This window comes from Triturus cristatus, chromosome 3_1 (assembly GCF_964204655.1).
Source record: "Triturus cristatus chromosome 3_1, aTriCri1.1, whole genome shotgun sequence".
Taxonomy (NCBI): domain Eukaryota; kingdom Metazoa; phylum Chordata; class Amphibia; order Caudata; family Salamandridae; genus Triturus; species Triturus cristatus.
The window spans coordinates 670,752,765-670,768,939 of NC_140583.1; positions in this window are offsets into that span (position 1 = coordinate 670,752,765).

A 16,175-nucleotide genomic window follows, 5' to 3' on the forward strand; every position below is an offset into this window, starting at 1 on the left:
GAGGCCAAATGTCCTCTCTATCACTCGCCTTGTCCGGCCATGGGCGGTGTTGTAGCGGAGCTGGGCTGGCGTGCTGGGGCTGCGGAGAGGTGTGATCAGCCATGGCATGTTGGGATAGCCAGCGTCCCCTACATGGACACCACACGGACATAAGTAGGACAGGAGAAGCGGTCGTGCTGCAAGTTTACGCAAAATACAGGACAGACAGAGTGTACCCACCAACAACACATGCTCGTTCGTTGCGCAGCTGCGTCATCATTTCAGGCACCCTGCTACGCCTCATGATGTAGGCATCGTGTGCTGATCCTGGAAAACGAGCACAGACATGTGAAATCACCATGTTGGACAGACACACCACAAGGGCATTGATGGATTGACTTAGAATTGCTTGACCTCTGAGGTGGAAGCCGGAGGTGTCATCACGCTCGTATTTTTAAAACTTGAAAACTGTGATTTATTTGTATTTTAAAACTTGTGCACCTACCCCCAGCCACTGCAACCACTTCCCGGCCAAGCAGGCACCCACATTCAGCGGAACATAGCGCTGTTGGGAAAGGGAATCGGCACACGGACGCCATCACTGGGAAACGTGAGGCCACGCCCACACGATAGGCCACGGCCATCCTCTCTCTCCATAAATGTGTATCCCACGTAAGCGCAGCGGACGAGCGCAGCGGGAGCGCCGTTTGCGCGCCGAAGGCGCGCCTAAGGCAAGCCCATCTGCGCCCGTCCGCGACCAGACGGGACCAGGGGCCACCCCCCCTGCCTCTCCCGTTCCTTTGGTCAGGACTTACAGCCCCACTGCTTTACGCCTCATAGGAAGCAGAGTTACTGCCTTATGTACCCGCACTTTTGCAGCCACATCCCTCCCTCCCTGCTGCTCCGAATGCAAACATTCCTTCCGAAACACCCTGGCAGGCCCCTCGGTACAGAAAATTGCATGTTGGCATTAAATTGTAGATCATTGCCAAAGCATAGCACTCAAATGTCCATGCTGCTAGAGGAGCGCAAGCCAGATGTTATCTTTTTAACAGAGACCTGGCTCTCCAGTCAATCTGAACCCAGACATAGTCGCAGCTCTACCCAGTGGATACCACATCGTTAGATTGGACAGATCAGTAGGAAGAGGCGGCGGTCTGGCTATCATTCTTAAAAACCAGTACCGTTGCCGCACCACAGCAGAAAGTATCCCCGAGTGCGAAAGCATGGAATTCCGCATAGAGTTCAACGCCAACACTTCCTTCTCGGGCACGTTGATCTACCGTCCCCCTGATCCAACAAAACTGTTCCATAGGTCGCTCCCGGAGATAATAGCGAAAAGAACTCTATTCGCGGCTAACTACACAGTCCTAGGAGACCTGAATCTTCATTTCAACTCCCCCGCAGATAATATTGCCAAGGAGCTAATAGACGACCTTGGAGCTCTTCAGCTGCACCAGCTGGTCACAGCTCCAACCCATGAGAAGGGCAATCTGCTCGACCCAATTTTCAGCAGCTGCAGCGATCTGACTGTTGACAATCCTATCCCCTTCCCATGGTCAGATCATTTTCTGATTCCGTTTGCTTGGGCCATCCACAAGGTCCCCCAGTTACCCCCCCGGACAACAATCAGGAGGAACTGGTCAAAACTCCAGCTGGAATCCTGGAGGCACAGCCTGGACTCTACCCGCCCGCCCCCTTGCTCAAACCCCAGTGTAGCAAACGAAAATTATGTCAGCTGGATCATTAACTCATTAGATACGATCCTTCCTCTCCGGAGATCCTCATCTAAGAGAATGCATAACTCTGCACCCTGGTTCTCCGACTCCTTAAGAGAACTAAAACGCTGCTGCAGGCAACGAGAGAGAGCCTGGCGTTTGGACTTTCTCCCGGAAAAAAAGGTAGCCTACAAAGAGGCGATAAAAGCTTATAGAGATGGGATTAGGACGGCGAAAGCGACCTTCTATTCTGATAAAATCCTAGAGGCTAAATCTAAGCCTAGGGACATTTTTCAGATAATAAATCATTGCTCAAGTGTCATTACCGCCCCCCCTCCGAGCAAAACTCAAGACCAATGCAATGAGATTGCGGACTTTTTTTACAACAAAGTCCTGAAAATATATTCCACCTTTCAAACGGGAGCTACAGCTTCGGAGATAGCCGACCCACCCTCTCCTAGAATCCTCCCTCCCCCAGACCAGCCAACCCTCGAGCACTTCCCTCCCCTGGACCTCGACACCCTCGGCAAAATGGCACGCCAAGTTAAATCTGGCTCCCCGCGTGACCCAGCCCCACCAGAAGTTCTGATACAAGCACACGAAGCCACCCTACCTGTTATCTTGGAACTCCTAAACACATCTATAGCCTCATGTGCCGTTCCTACAGCATGGAAACAAGCCATGGTACGGGCGTTGCTGAAAAAACCGAACCTGGACCCCGATGATCACTCCAACTATCGTCCCATTTCACTCCTCCCTTGGGCTGGCAAGGTGTTGGAAAAATACATAAATGCCCAGCTGGTCCAGTTCATTGAAAATCACTCCCTATTGGATGTATCCCAGACAGGTTTCAGGCCGAAACATGGCACCGAAACTGCCTTACTAGCGGTCGCCGAGGAATCCCGAATGGTTCTGGATCAGGGAGGATCAGTGGCAGTGATCCTCCTTGATCTAAGCGCCGCCTTCGATACGGTCAGCTATGCCACCTTGCTGAACCGTCTCCGGGACATCGGAGTCTCTGGCGACGCTCTAAGGTGGTTCGACTCCTTCCTGTCCGATAGATCTTTTCAGATCTTCGACGGCGACATAATATCAACCAGAAAGCCTCTCAGCTGTGGAGTACCACAGGGCTCCTCTTTGAGCCCTGTGCTATTCAATGTCTACATGAAACCACTGGCTGGGATCGTCGAACCGTACGGCATCAAAATTGTGTCGTACGCCGACGACACTCAGTTAGTGGTATCATTGGCTCAAGAGAACATCAGCCAACTCCATGGAGGCCTGCTGAGCTGCCTAGAAGATGTTAAGGAGTGGATGACCAGCTCCTCCCTTAAATTAAACGGAGACAAAACAGAGCTCTTGCTTCTAGGCCCAGCCTCGCCAATACCTTTCACCTCCCTGTGGCCCCAAGCTCTGGGCACTCCCCCTACCCCCAAGGAAAGCGTCAAGAGCCTAGGAGTGTGGCTGGACAGGAAGCTTTCCTTTTCCACCCAGGCTACTAAGCTATCCGCCACCTGCTTTGGCATCCTCAAGACTCTGAGGAAAGTCCTTCCACTTCTGCCTCTAGAAGCCAAGAAAGTGGCAGTACAAGGCCTCATCCAGTCCCGCCTGGACTCAAACAATGCCCTATATGTAGGGGCTCCCGAGATGACTCTCCGGAAACTCCAGGTGGTGCAAAATTGCGCAGCACGCACCCTGTTACAGATTCCACGAGCCCAGTCAGCCAGACCTGCATTAAAAAGTCTTCACTGGCTACCAGTCAAGCACAGAGTGACATTCAAGGCACTGTGCATTGCGCACCGGGCCTTTTGGAAAACAGGACCCGCAATTAACAGCAACCTTGTCATCCCCTATCACCCAAATAGGAACCTCCCCTCCACTGAGGCTTTCCTGGCAATGGTTCCTAGAGTGAAGAGAGCCAGATCCGGGGGCAGGTTGTTCTCATTGAACACAGCTAAACTCTGGAACACCCTCCCCCTCTCACTCCGTTCCAACCCGGACCTGCTCTCTTTTCGAAAAAAGCTGAAGACTTTATTATTCGCCAAAGCCTCCGAGCTCTAATCTGTCACTCAGCATGTCTCTCCAATTCTCACCTCAGCGCTTGGACGCCCTTGGGCAGCAACCGCGCTCAATAAATCTATTTCTAATTTCTAATTTCTAATGGAGTGGTAGTGTTTGCGATTCCTGTACGCTACCTCCTGTGCCTTTGGTGGTACCAAAGCCACATGTGTCCCATCTATGGACCCAATGACATGGGGCATCCCTCCCAGGGCATAGAATCCATGCTTGACCCCAGTCAACAGTTCAGGAGTTGGGAAATGGATGAACTCATCCAGGTGAAGCAACATGGCCTCTAAGAAATCATGCAGCACACGGCTGAACATGCTCTGGGACATGCCACCAACATGAGCTATGGTATATTGAAAGGTACCCGTGGCAAGAAAATGTAGGGCTGCCATTACCTTCAGCTTGGGTGTGAGTGCCATAGGATACCTGTGCAGCGGTTGCAGGTGTGGTGCCAGCCTTGCCGTCAACTCCTCAATCAACGGTTGGGGGAAGCGGTAGCAGCGTATACAGTAATTCTCCCGCATGTCAGCCAAGTCCAGAATTGGTCGGGGAAGAGGCGGCGCTCTGCAGTAATTTGGAAGTGACAAGGAAGAGTGAGTGCACTACAACAACAATTTATTTGTACTGAGCACATGTTAATCTGTCAATACACATATTGTTAGAAGGCGACCTCAGGGGGGCCCAGAGGGGCACTGACTGGCCTGAGGTCAACCCTCAAGGTATCGTAGCCGGGCACTGGCTGGAGACTCCTCAGGGGAGGAATCTCGTATCTAGGATCGTACACTCGGCACCACACGACAAAGAGACACCACACCGTGAGTTCTTAAGAACCAATCTTTATTGGATCGGCGTCGCAGGATCTTTATGATCAGCAAGGCAACTATATACAAGTAGAGCACGGGCTCACAGAGTCTTGGAGGGGGGAGTAGGAGGTAGCGGGACAGTCTTTGGGAATATGGATCAAATGCAGGGGCGTACCCGGCGCACAGCTCACAATCCTCGAGCTGGGGGATACGCTTGTCGTCGTCGGGGTCCGGCGGGACCAAGAGAGTCTGTGGGAGCCGCGAGTCACTCAGCAGGGCTCAAGCACAAGTTCGGAGGTCTTACTATCTTTTCGGGGAGCCACGAGTCACTCAGCAGGGCTCAAGCACAGGTTCGGAGGTCTTACGATCTTCAGGGAGCCGCGAGTCACTCAGCAGGGCTCAAGCACAAGTTTAGAGGTCTTACGATCTTCAGGGAGCCGCGAGTCACTCAGCAGGGCTCAGGTGTTTCCAAAGGCGAATCTGCCGGATAGTCCCAGAGCACCCCTTGTTATAGGACGACTCCTCTTTGATGTCCGGAGTCTGCGCAGGCAGGGGTCTTGTCACCTGGGGGTCGCTTGTCGGGGTTTCCTGCCATTGTCTTTTGATCCTTTCAGGGCCGGGTCGGGAGGAGTTCCAGACACCCAGCAGGCGTGGAGCCAGCCCTCGGGGAGGCCGGCGGGCCGATCGAAACCCACCTTCCCAGGGGAGCTCAGAGGTGTGATGGAAACTGCTCCTCTCTCTCTCATCCCGATGGGAGCGCGATGTCCCCCAGCCGGAGTGGCGCCTCTAGGCCAGGGTCGCGCTGGGGCCGGGCGGCCATCATGGTGCATGAAGTGGGCACGCGGGCCCGGTGTGGCCGAAAGGAGGAAGGCCACGGACGGGGAAGTCTGGGTCGGGTGTGTGTGTGTTCTGGTGGGAATGATCGGCTAGGCCGTGTGCTCGGGGCGGCGTGAGGTGCATGGGTCAGGTTATGTGGTGCGGGGATAGGGATGGCCATGCCACGAGGCCGGGTCTAACACGCGTCCCCCCCAGCTGAAAGCCGGAGAGAACTACCCATCCTCTTGGGGGTTCTCTTCGCTGAGGCGGAAGAACCGGGAGAGGTCATCGGCGTTGGCGTGGTCAGTACCAGGGCGATGTTCCACGGTGAAATCCATCCCCTGGAGGGAGATTGACCACCGCAGTAGTTTGGGGTTTTCTCCTCGCATCTGCATGAGCCATCGCAAGGGGCGATGGTCGGTTTGGACTTTGAAATGGGTGCCGAACAGATAGGGGCGTAACTTCTTGAGGGCCCAGACTACGGCGAACGCCTCGCGCTCGATGGTGCTCCATCTCTGTTCCCTGGGCAACAGCCTTCGGCTGAGGAAGGCTACGGGCTGGTCTAGGCCTTGGTCATTCACCTGGGACAGGACGGCCCCAATTCCAAGCTCGGAGGCGTCCGTTTGTACCACAAACTCCTTGGAGTAGTCGGGAGCCTGAAGGACGGGGGCTGTGCACATGGCCGCTTTCAGGGCATCGAACGCCTTTTGGCAGTCAGGGGTCCACTGCACTTTCTTGGGTTGTTTCTTGGACGTGAGTTCCGTGAGGGGACCGACTAGGCTGCCGTACCCCCGGATGAATCTCCGGTAGTAGCCCGTGAGGCCCAGAAAGGCTCGGACCTCCGTTTGGGTAGTGGGGGGTTCCCAGGCTAGGATGCCGTCGATCTTGGGCTGTAGAGGGGCGACCTGGCCGCTTCCGACCTGGTGCCCCAGGTAGATTACCGAACTTTGCCCAATCTGGCACTTGCTGGCTTTCACGGTGAGGCCTGCCTGGCGCAGGGCGGTTAGCACCCTCCGGAGGTGCTGGAGGTGCTCACTCCATTCGGAACTGAAAACTGCGATATCGTCTAGATAGGCAGCGCTGAATTTTTCCAGCCCGGCCAGGACTCTATTTACCAGTCGCTGGAAGGTGGCCGGGGCATTTTTCATCCCGAAGGGCATCACGCGAAAGCGATAGTGCCCATCCGGGGTGGAGAAGGCGGACCGCTCCTTGGCTCCTTCTGTGAGCGCAATTTGCCAGTAGCCGCAGGTGAGATCGAAGGTGCTGAGGAACCGAGCAGCCCCGAGTCGGTCAATGAGCTCGTCGGCTCGGGGAATGGGGTGGGCATCGGCTCAGGTGACTTCATTGAGTCCCCGGTAGTCTACGCAGAAGCGGAGTTCTGGGGCGACACCGGGGGCAGCTGCTTTCGGGACCAGGACCACGGGGCTGGCCCAGGGACTGTCTGAGGGTTCGATCACTCCTAAGGTCAACATCTTCGAGACCTCGGCTTGAATGCAGGACCGGACCCGATCAGGGACTCGGTAGGCGCGGTGTTTCACCGGTGGGCTGTCTCCGGTGTCCACGTCATGGACACACCAGTCGGTGACTTGGGGGACCAGAGAGAATAGGTCGGAAAACTGCACTAGGAGCTGGCGGCAATCCTCACGTTGCTGGGAAGTGAGGGATGGGGAGAGGTTCACTCCCTCTACGGAGCCGTCCTTCGCTTTGGTGCACAGGAGATCAGGGAGGGGATCCGACTCCTCCTCGGCCCCGTCATCGGTGGCCAGCAGGAGGCTCAGCTCCGTCTGCACAAAGTGAGGCTTGAAGCGGTTCACATGGAGGACCCGGAGGGGGTCCCGTGGTGACTGGACGTCCACCAAGTACGTGACCTGGCTCTTCCGCTCAATCACTTTGAAGGGCCCTGTCCATTTATCCTGGATGGCGCAGGGTTTCACGGGGGCCATGACCCATATCTGCTGGCCTGGCTGGAACTTGACCAGAGTGGCATTCTGGTTGTACCAGCGCTTCATCTCTTCCTGGCTCGCCTCCAGGTTGGCCTCGGCCATCTCTCGGAACATCCTAGTCTGGTTTCGGAGGGTCAGGACGTATCGGAACACATCTCGGGGGTGGCCTCGGGGTGCCGCCTCCCACCCTTCCTTGACCAGGCTGAGGGGCCCCCGGACGGGGTGCCCGTAGAGTAACTCAAAGGGGCTGAACCCCAAGGATTTCTGGGGAACTTCCCGGTATGCGAACTGGAGGCAGGGGAGCAGGACGTCCCACTTACGCCGGAGGGGCTCTTCCAGGCCCGCGATCATCCCTTTCAGAGTCCGGTTAAACCGCTCTACCAGGCCGTTTCCTTGGGGGTGGTACGGGGTGGTGAACTTATAGGACACTCCACATTGTTGCCACAGGGACGTCATGTATCTGGAGATGAAGTTCGTACCGCGATCGCTCACGACCTCGCGGGGAAAACCCATACGGGAAAAGATTCCCATCAACGCCCGGCCCACCACGGGGGCTGTGACGGTGCGCAGGGGTATGGCTTCAGGGTATCGGGTGGCATGATCCACCAGGACGAGGATAAAGCGGTGCCCTTGGGAGGTTGGGGGGTCCAGAGGTCCCACGATGTCGATCCCGACCCGTTCAAAAGGGGTACTGACGACAGGGAAGGGTTGGAGGGGAGCCTTGCGCTTTCCTCCGCTCTTCCCACGAGCCTGGCACGTGGGACAGGACTTGCAGTGGGTTTCTACATCCGCTTTCATTCTGGGCCAGTAGAAGTGAGTTACGAGGTGACTGTAGGTTTTGTCCTGGCCCAAGTGGCCTGCGAGGGGAACGTCGTGGGCCAAGCCCAGGAGGAGGTCTCGGAAGCGTAGGGGTACCACCAGCCCCCGGGCGGATCCTAGCTCCACCGACTTCTGCTCGCTGTACAAAAGGTCATTCTCCCAATATACCCGGTGCGTTCCAGTTTGGTCGCCCGCGGCCTGGGCCTCTGCTTGTTGCCGGGGCCCGACCAGGGAAGGACAGGTAGCCTACTCCCGGCAGAACTCCTCTCGGGAGGGCCCCCCCTCGTGGCGCCACTGGGCCAAGTCGGGCAGATCGCCTAACTCGGTGACCTGTGCAGAATCGGAAGGTGGGGGTTCGTCACTGGCGACCGACCCTCCTTGTGGGGGGATGTGGGGACCCTCGGCGGGGACCATCCTGTCTTCAGTGATCGGGGCGTCGTTGACTTCCCCAAGGGGGGTCAGTCGGGCTGCCATGGATCGGGTGGTGGCGCACACCCACTCAGGGAGACCCATCATCCCTAGGTGGGTCTTGCGCTCAACTTGTTTCCAGGGGAAACTTTCCAGGTCGTTCCCCAGGAGACAGTCGACTGGCTGGGAGGTTCTCACTGCGACTTTCAGTTTACCGACCACCCCTCCCCACTCAAAAGGCACCAGGGCTACCTTACACAGACTTTCCGTATTGTCAGCGGAAATTACCGGGCAAAAGACGTTGGGGAGGACCTGGTCTTCGTTGACCAGATGACTGAGGACACAGGTGATGCTGGCCCCGGTGTCACGAAGGGCCTTTACTTGGTGGCCATTGATCGTTACGAGCTGCCCATATTTCTTCGTGTTGGAGGGCAGGAGGCTTCCAGGGACCATTTCTCTATCTCCTAAGGATACTAGGGCCATGGCTGCGGGTTCCCACTCTACGGTCTCCTCAACCTCCTCCCCCAGTGGGACATTGGCTATCTGTCTAGCGGAGGGTGCTGCCTGAGTGCGGTGTGGGGCCATGGGGCATTCAGGGTCGTTGGCGTAATGCCCGGGCTTCTGACAACGGAAACAAGTGATGGTCACCCGGTGCCCCCGTCTCACGGGGGGGCCAGATACAGCCGGTGGGGGTGCCGGGAAAGGCGGAGGTTGGGTTTTCGGGGGACTGGACTGGGACTCTCTCTGCCCTCCCTGGTTCCCCCCCCCTCTCTGGCGGGGTGGTCCCTGACTGGCTCGGGGGTACTCTCCTACAGGGCCCCGGGAGACCCGGGTGTTGGTCCAGCGATCCGCCTCGACAGCCAGCTTTCTCGGATCTATGAGCTTGCTGTCGAGCAGATGCTGGCGCAGTTCCACAAAGCAGTTCGCAGCCAGGTGTTCCCACAACATAAGGTCGGTTAGTTCTTCTAGGGTGGTTACCTTGCTGCCCTTGATCCACTCATCGAATGCGCGGCTGAACGAGTTTACATACTCCACCCGGGTGGTGCCAGGGATCTTCCTGCAGTCCCGGAACCGCTGGCGGTACATCTCCGGGGTGAGGCTGTACCTTGTGAGGAGGGCCTCTTTCATGTGGTTGTAGGAGGTCTGCATGGAGGTTGGTAGGTCGAGCAGGGTGTCTCTCCCTTCGCTCAGAAATCGTCCCCACAACCCGGCCCCCCAATCCTTCTGCGGGACCCGATGGGAGGTCATGGCGACCTCGTATGCCCTGAACCACTGTTGAATGTCATCGTTTTTGTAATATTCTTTGACCACATCCTTGGGGATGTGGACCTTCTGTTCCGCCGGGGAGGCCGCCTCTCGGTTTCCCGGGGGCCGCGCTTCTTCGCTTTTTGCTTTTAGCTCCATTTCCTTCAAGCTGCGTTCGTGCTCCAGTTGAAGTCTCCTTCCTTCGTGTTCCCGTTGGAGTGTCTTCTCTTCTAGTTCTCCTTGCACTCGCATCTGTTCCACTGCTAGATTTTTCTCGGCTAATTTCAACTCGCCCTCGATTTTGAGTTTGGCTAATTCGAGTTCGTGATGGCGACTTCTTTCTCTGTCTGCGAGTTCCTCCGGGGATAGGCCCCCGTCTGGTACGAAGCTTCGCACCTGGTTGCTGCTGCGTTCTCCTTGGGAGGGTCCAGCTTTGTCGTGGGGCTCCACTGCTCCTTCTGGGCGGGGGGCTCCAGAATCCACCCAAGCTTTCAGTGCCTTCTGCATATCTTCTTTGGTGTTGAGACCAGTGGTAGCAATTTTGAGTTCTTTGCAGAATTGTTTCAGTTCTCTGTGTGTGTACTCCTCCAGTTGTTCCGCCTGGAACACGGTACTGGTGTCGTTTTCTGTGAGAACCACGGCGTTTCCTTCTGCCATCTTTGTCGGTAGTGCGTCAGCCGTTCACGGTACGATCTCTAGATTATAGGCCCGAATCCCGTCGCTTGCCACCAATGTTAGAAGGCGACCTCAGGGGGGCCCGGAGGGGCACTGACTGGCCTGAGGTCAACCCTCAAGGTATCGTAGCCGGGCACTGGCGGGAGACTCCTCAGGAGAGGAATCTCGTATCTAGGATCATATACTCGGCACCACACGACAAAGAGACACCACACCGTGAGTTCTTAAGAACCAATCTTTATCGGATCGGCGTCGTAGGATCTTTATGATCAGCAAGGCAACTATATACAAGTAGAGCATGGGCTCACAGAGTCTCGGAGGGGGGAGTAGGAGGTCGCGGGACAGTCTTTGAGAATATGGATCAAATGCAGGGGCGTACCCGGCGCACAGCTCACAATCCTCGAGCTGGGGGATACGCTTGTCGTCGTCGGGGTCCGGCGGGACCAAGAGAGTCTGTGGGAGCTGCGAGTCACTCAGCAGGGCTCAAGCACAAGTTCGGAGGTCTTACGATCTTTTTGGGGAGCCGCGAGACACTCAGCAGGGCTCAAGCACACGTTCGGAGGTCTTACGATCTTTAGGGAGCCGCGAGTCACTCAGCAGGGCTCAAGCACAAGTTCGGAGGTCTTACGATCTTCAGGGAGCTGCGAGTCACTCAGCAGAGCTCAGGTGTTTCCAAAGGCGAATCTGCCGGATAGTCCCAGAGTACCCCTTGTTATAGGACGACTCCTCTTTGATGTCCGGAGTCTGCGCAGGCAGGGGTCTTGTCACCTGGGGGTCGCTTGTCGGGGTTTCCTGCCATTGTCTTTTGATCCTTTCAGGGCCGGGTCGGGAGGAGTCCCAGACACCCAGCAGGCGTGGAGCCAGCCCTCGGGGAGGCCGGCGGGCCGATCGAAACCCACCTTCCCAGGGGAGCTCAGAGGTGTGATGGAAACTGCTCCTCCCTCTCTCATCCCGATGGGAGCGCGATGTCCCCCAGCCGGAGTGGCGCCTCTAGGCCAGGGTCGCGCTGGGGCCGGGCGGCCATCATGATGCATGAAGTGGGCACGCGGGCCCGGTGTGGCCGAAAGGAGGAAGGCCACGGACGGGGAGTCTGGGTCGGGTGTGTGTGTGTTCTGGTGGGAATGATCGGCTAGGCCGTGTGCTCGGGGGCGGCTTGAGGTGCATGGGTCAGGTTATGTGGTGCGGGGACAGGGATGGCCATGCCACGAGGCTGGGTCTAACACATATGCTACATACGGAATCAGGTATGTGCCACATGCCCTGGACACGTATGGCTGCCAGGTGACACTCCTACCAAGACCCAGCTACACAAGGAGATTGTGAACCTCCACATGCCATGGCATGGGATTAGCTGTGTCCCAGTGTAAGTGAACAGCCAGACGCAACACAGGAGTGACATACATCAACACATCAGCAGAAGTAGGATGTCGATTTCAGAGACAGGTAGCGGAACACTACAGCCACAGGTCACATGACATTACACTAGGCCAGCCCACACACCTTGCCAATAAGGTGTACATGTAATGACTCACCACACATACATTGAGAGGATGCAGACATGTCCTTGTTACGCTACTCCGTGTCCCATGCATACATATGCACCTCACATCCGATACCACATGTGGCCTGGTGTGCGTAACAGTGTGCCATGTCCATCTACACACAGACACATGTTGGTTGCTGCAACAGCTGATGTTTTTGAGGGAACACCAACATCAAGCTAATGGGAACACACCACACATACATGACATAGACACATCGTGCACCGTGGGTAGTCACATGTCTGGTGTGGTAACCCCTGTAGCGGGCATCAGGGGGCACTTGCGTGTGTTGTTGACTGTGCCATGCCAGTGACGCTCATCCCAAGTGTGCAGTACGACATGCACACATGTCAAAGGAGCTAAGGGCATGCCTGGCACATATTGCACCGTCACACATAACATCTGTACACATCTCATCATACATCCATTGCCTTCTCGACTCAGGAGTAATGTGCCACATCACAGCCTTTCACACCTGTGCCCCACACATGTAGTACTGCCCAGACAATGCCTTGATGTCCATCCATGGACAAGTATGTCAGCTCTATTCCTTCCTGTGTGCTGCCTGTCACCACTGTGATGTGTGAAAGGCACCGTACATTCGCTCAGAGGGCCTGTGTACGTTCCCTATCACTATGGGAGTGCTGCCGTATGCGTACCCATAGTGATAGTGAGCGTACGCACACGTGTACGGTCCGTATCACTATGGGTGTGCTCGCGTATGCGTACCCATAGTGATAGTGAGCGTACAGGCGTGTGTACGGTCCGTATCACTATGGGTGTGCTCGCGTATGCGTACCCATAGTGATAGTGAGCGTACAGGCGTGTGTACGGTCCGTATCACTATGGGTGTGCTCGCGTATGCGTACCCATAGTGATACGGACCGTACGCTCACTATCACTATGGGTTCGCATACGCGAGCACACCCATAGTGATACGGACCGTACACACGCCTGTACGCTCACTATCACTATGGGTACGCATACGCGAGCACACCCATAGTGATACGGACCGTACACACGCCTGTACGCTCACTATCACTATGGGTACGCATACGCGAGCACACCCATAGTGATACGGACCGTACACACGCCTGTACGCTCACTATCACTATGGGTGTGCTCGCGTATGCGTACCCATAGTGATACGGACCGTACACACGCCTGTACGGGCCGTTGCTATGCATTTGGGGTGCCCTACGTCCCCGGAACGCACCGTACCTGTGTGTGAAACTCCAAATTACATAGGGGACACATGAGGGACAAGTATAAAGGCCTACATGCATGCTGGTTGTCTTGGAGACCAAGTTTAAAGTATGAATTTTTTTCTGCAGGTGCACAGCAGAAGTCAGTTTGAATGAATCTACTTTGTTGCAATGTGGTTCTGGAGTTGACATCATGCTCAAGAAAAACATACAATTAAAACCCACTGACTGTGCTAGGTTTGAAGGGATTGGAGGAAACATGGGATGCAAATGTGAGTGACCAATCACTCTGTACTCCTGTGCATGAAACAGGCCAGCAAGGCAGATATAAGGCAGCCAGGTCCCATGAGGGAGCACTTGCCTGCACATCTTTGGATTCTACGACCCAGCTGCTGCTCCTGATTCCCTGGAACCATGTCAAGGTCTGTGGGGAGGGCACAGCCTTTCACCCTGGAGGAGAACCTGGCATTGCTGGATGTGATCCTCCCACAGTACCCCCTGCTGTATGGGCGACCAGGGTATCAGGTAAGTGCAGAGTCTACTAGCACAGACTGTGTCCCTTTTTTGTGACTGTGACTTCTGGCATTGTGTCCAGGTGTGACACACATGCAATGTACTGTAGGGGGGGTCCCAGGGGGGGGAATGCCTGATGTCTCCCAGCCAGAGCATGCTGTGGTGCATGTCTGCCATCCTCACTTGCATTGTGTTTACTGTGACAATCACTGCATGGTGCATGCCACATTCTGCCTGTCTTATCCTCCTGGGAATGTAGCCTCTACAGTCCTCATTTGATTATGTGGTCAGCCCAGTGTGACAGGTGACTGTACCCACAGATGTGTGTTAGTTCTGTGTACCTGTGCTGAGAGTGTCCACATGATGTGTTCGTACCCTGGACATCGGTGTGTGTGTAAGTCCCCTGTCATGTGGGTGGGTGCATATGTGGAGTGTAGCACCCGGGCTGCATGAGGGATGAATATACCCTGCCCATCGGATGTGAGCAGGGAGCAGTGCTGTGTGTCTGACGTGCAGAGCCAGCCCCACACCTGTGAGTCCCCCCCCCGTCTAGTGGCACATGTGCAGAGTGAGGTTTGTCGCTGCATTTGGCAATGGCAGGTGAATGTCCTGTGCCTATGTGTGTCTGTGTACTCTGCTGAGGTAGCGTCAGTGGCCTGTGGCATGTGACTGCTTAGAGGTGCTGCACATAATCCTGGTGTAGCTTGTGATGCACAGTGTGAGCCTGGATCATTGATTGTGTCGTTGCCCTCATTCCCCCTGTGTACTTTCAATGGCACGTACTGCTTTTGCCCTTCCCCAGAGGATCATGTCCCTATGACAAAGGTGCAATACGTTGGATGCATACTATGCCTTGTTGTAAACAGCAAATTTGTTCTAATATGTGTCTCTGTGACATGTGCCAGGTGTATTGATGTAGTGTCACTTGTTCATCCTCACAGGTAGGCGCCTCTGCCAAGAAGCAGATCTGGATGACGCCGTCAGTGCCGTGAGGAGGACGGAGGGTCGCAAGCGTCGCCTGGCCCAGGTGAGAAAACGCTGGCAGGATATCCGGTGCTGGACGCGGAGGATCGCACGGGTCCTGCTGGGGGACTCACCTGAGACCCATAAGAACTGCGGGCGCCGCCGTCTGACCCACATCCACAAGCGTGTACTGGCGGTGGTCTTTCCAGACTTGGACAGGCGCTTACAGGAGAAGCAGCAGCAGGAAGGGGGTAGGTACATGTGTGTTTGTTGTGTGTCACCAGCATTTGTAAGTGCACAATTGCATGGATACACTGCCAGGGTTTAAAGGTGCTGTGCAGATCCGGTTACCCACAGTATAGCGGTGCTCTCTTGCCTCCCTTCCCCTCCTTGCAATGTGTTCCCTGGTCTGTGTGTAGTCACTCCTTCACAAGGTTATCTAGGCTGGCAGTTTATCCACGTGAACAATGCCTGTGGCATCATGTGTGGGGGTGGTGTGTAACAGGTTTTGGGACCTTGCCTGTGCCCTGTCCAGTTCAGTACTTGTGGGTTCCATGTCAGTTGGCACTGATGCTGAGTCCAGACATGGGAGTTAGTCTCTCAAGTGTCATGCCTTACAGCACGCATGTCCTATGTTGTGGCCTGTGACATGATGTGCATGAGTGTGCGATACGCATGGTGCAGGGATGGTGGCGTGTGTTGCAGTCATTCCCATTCAGGACCATGGAGTTGTGTGGCCACTACTGTCCCCTGGGGCATATTTTCCTAGGTGTCATGTGTGTCATCACAAAATGTGGACACTCTCAGTGTCTACAGCATAGGTTGTGCTCTGTGCCATTGTCCCCTGGCACCATGTATATTGACGTAAAATGTAGTACAAGTGTCCACTGTGCAGCCTGACCTGATTTTCCTTGTTCATACTCACGGTGGCCAGTGCCTGTGTGTCTTGTTACAATCATCTGATGATGACCATTTGTACATGATTATTTGGACAGGCGCACCTTGGGTATTTTGTGTCCAATCTTGCATTTATCCAGCCCATGTGTATTTCACCCAGACTAAGAGATGTAAGTGCTTCCTGTGTCACAACAAATTGTCTCATGTAGGGGGTGGTTGGTGCGGGCAAAGCCTACATGTCAAAACCTGATATCTCCTTGCTAGGTCTGGCCAGTGTGTGATGTTTGTATGGACATACACTCAAGGTGCAGTGAGCCAGTCATGGTGGGCATGTTTTCAGTATTACCTATGCAGCATGTGCCTCAAGTTCATGGATATGGTCCCTGCTCATCCCTATTTTCGGCAATGCTGTGTGGTGCAGATGCAGTGCTGGATTGTCCCCAGAGCCTGGCTCTTCTGTCAAAATCCATTTCATGTCATTTGCTATTGTGTCATGCTCTCCATAGTTTTTCAGTGGCATGGTGGGTCAACCAACTGTGTGTTGCATGCCCTACATATGTACCTTGTTTTGTAGATGTTACTC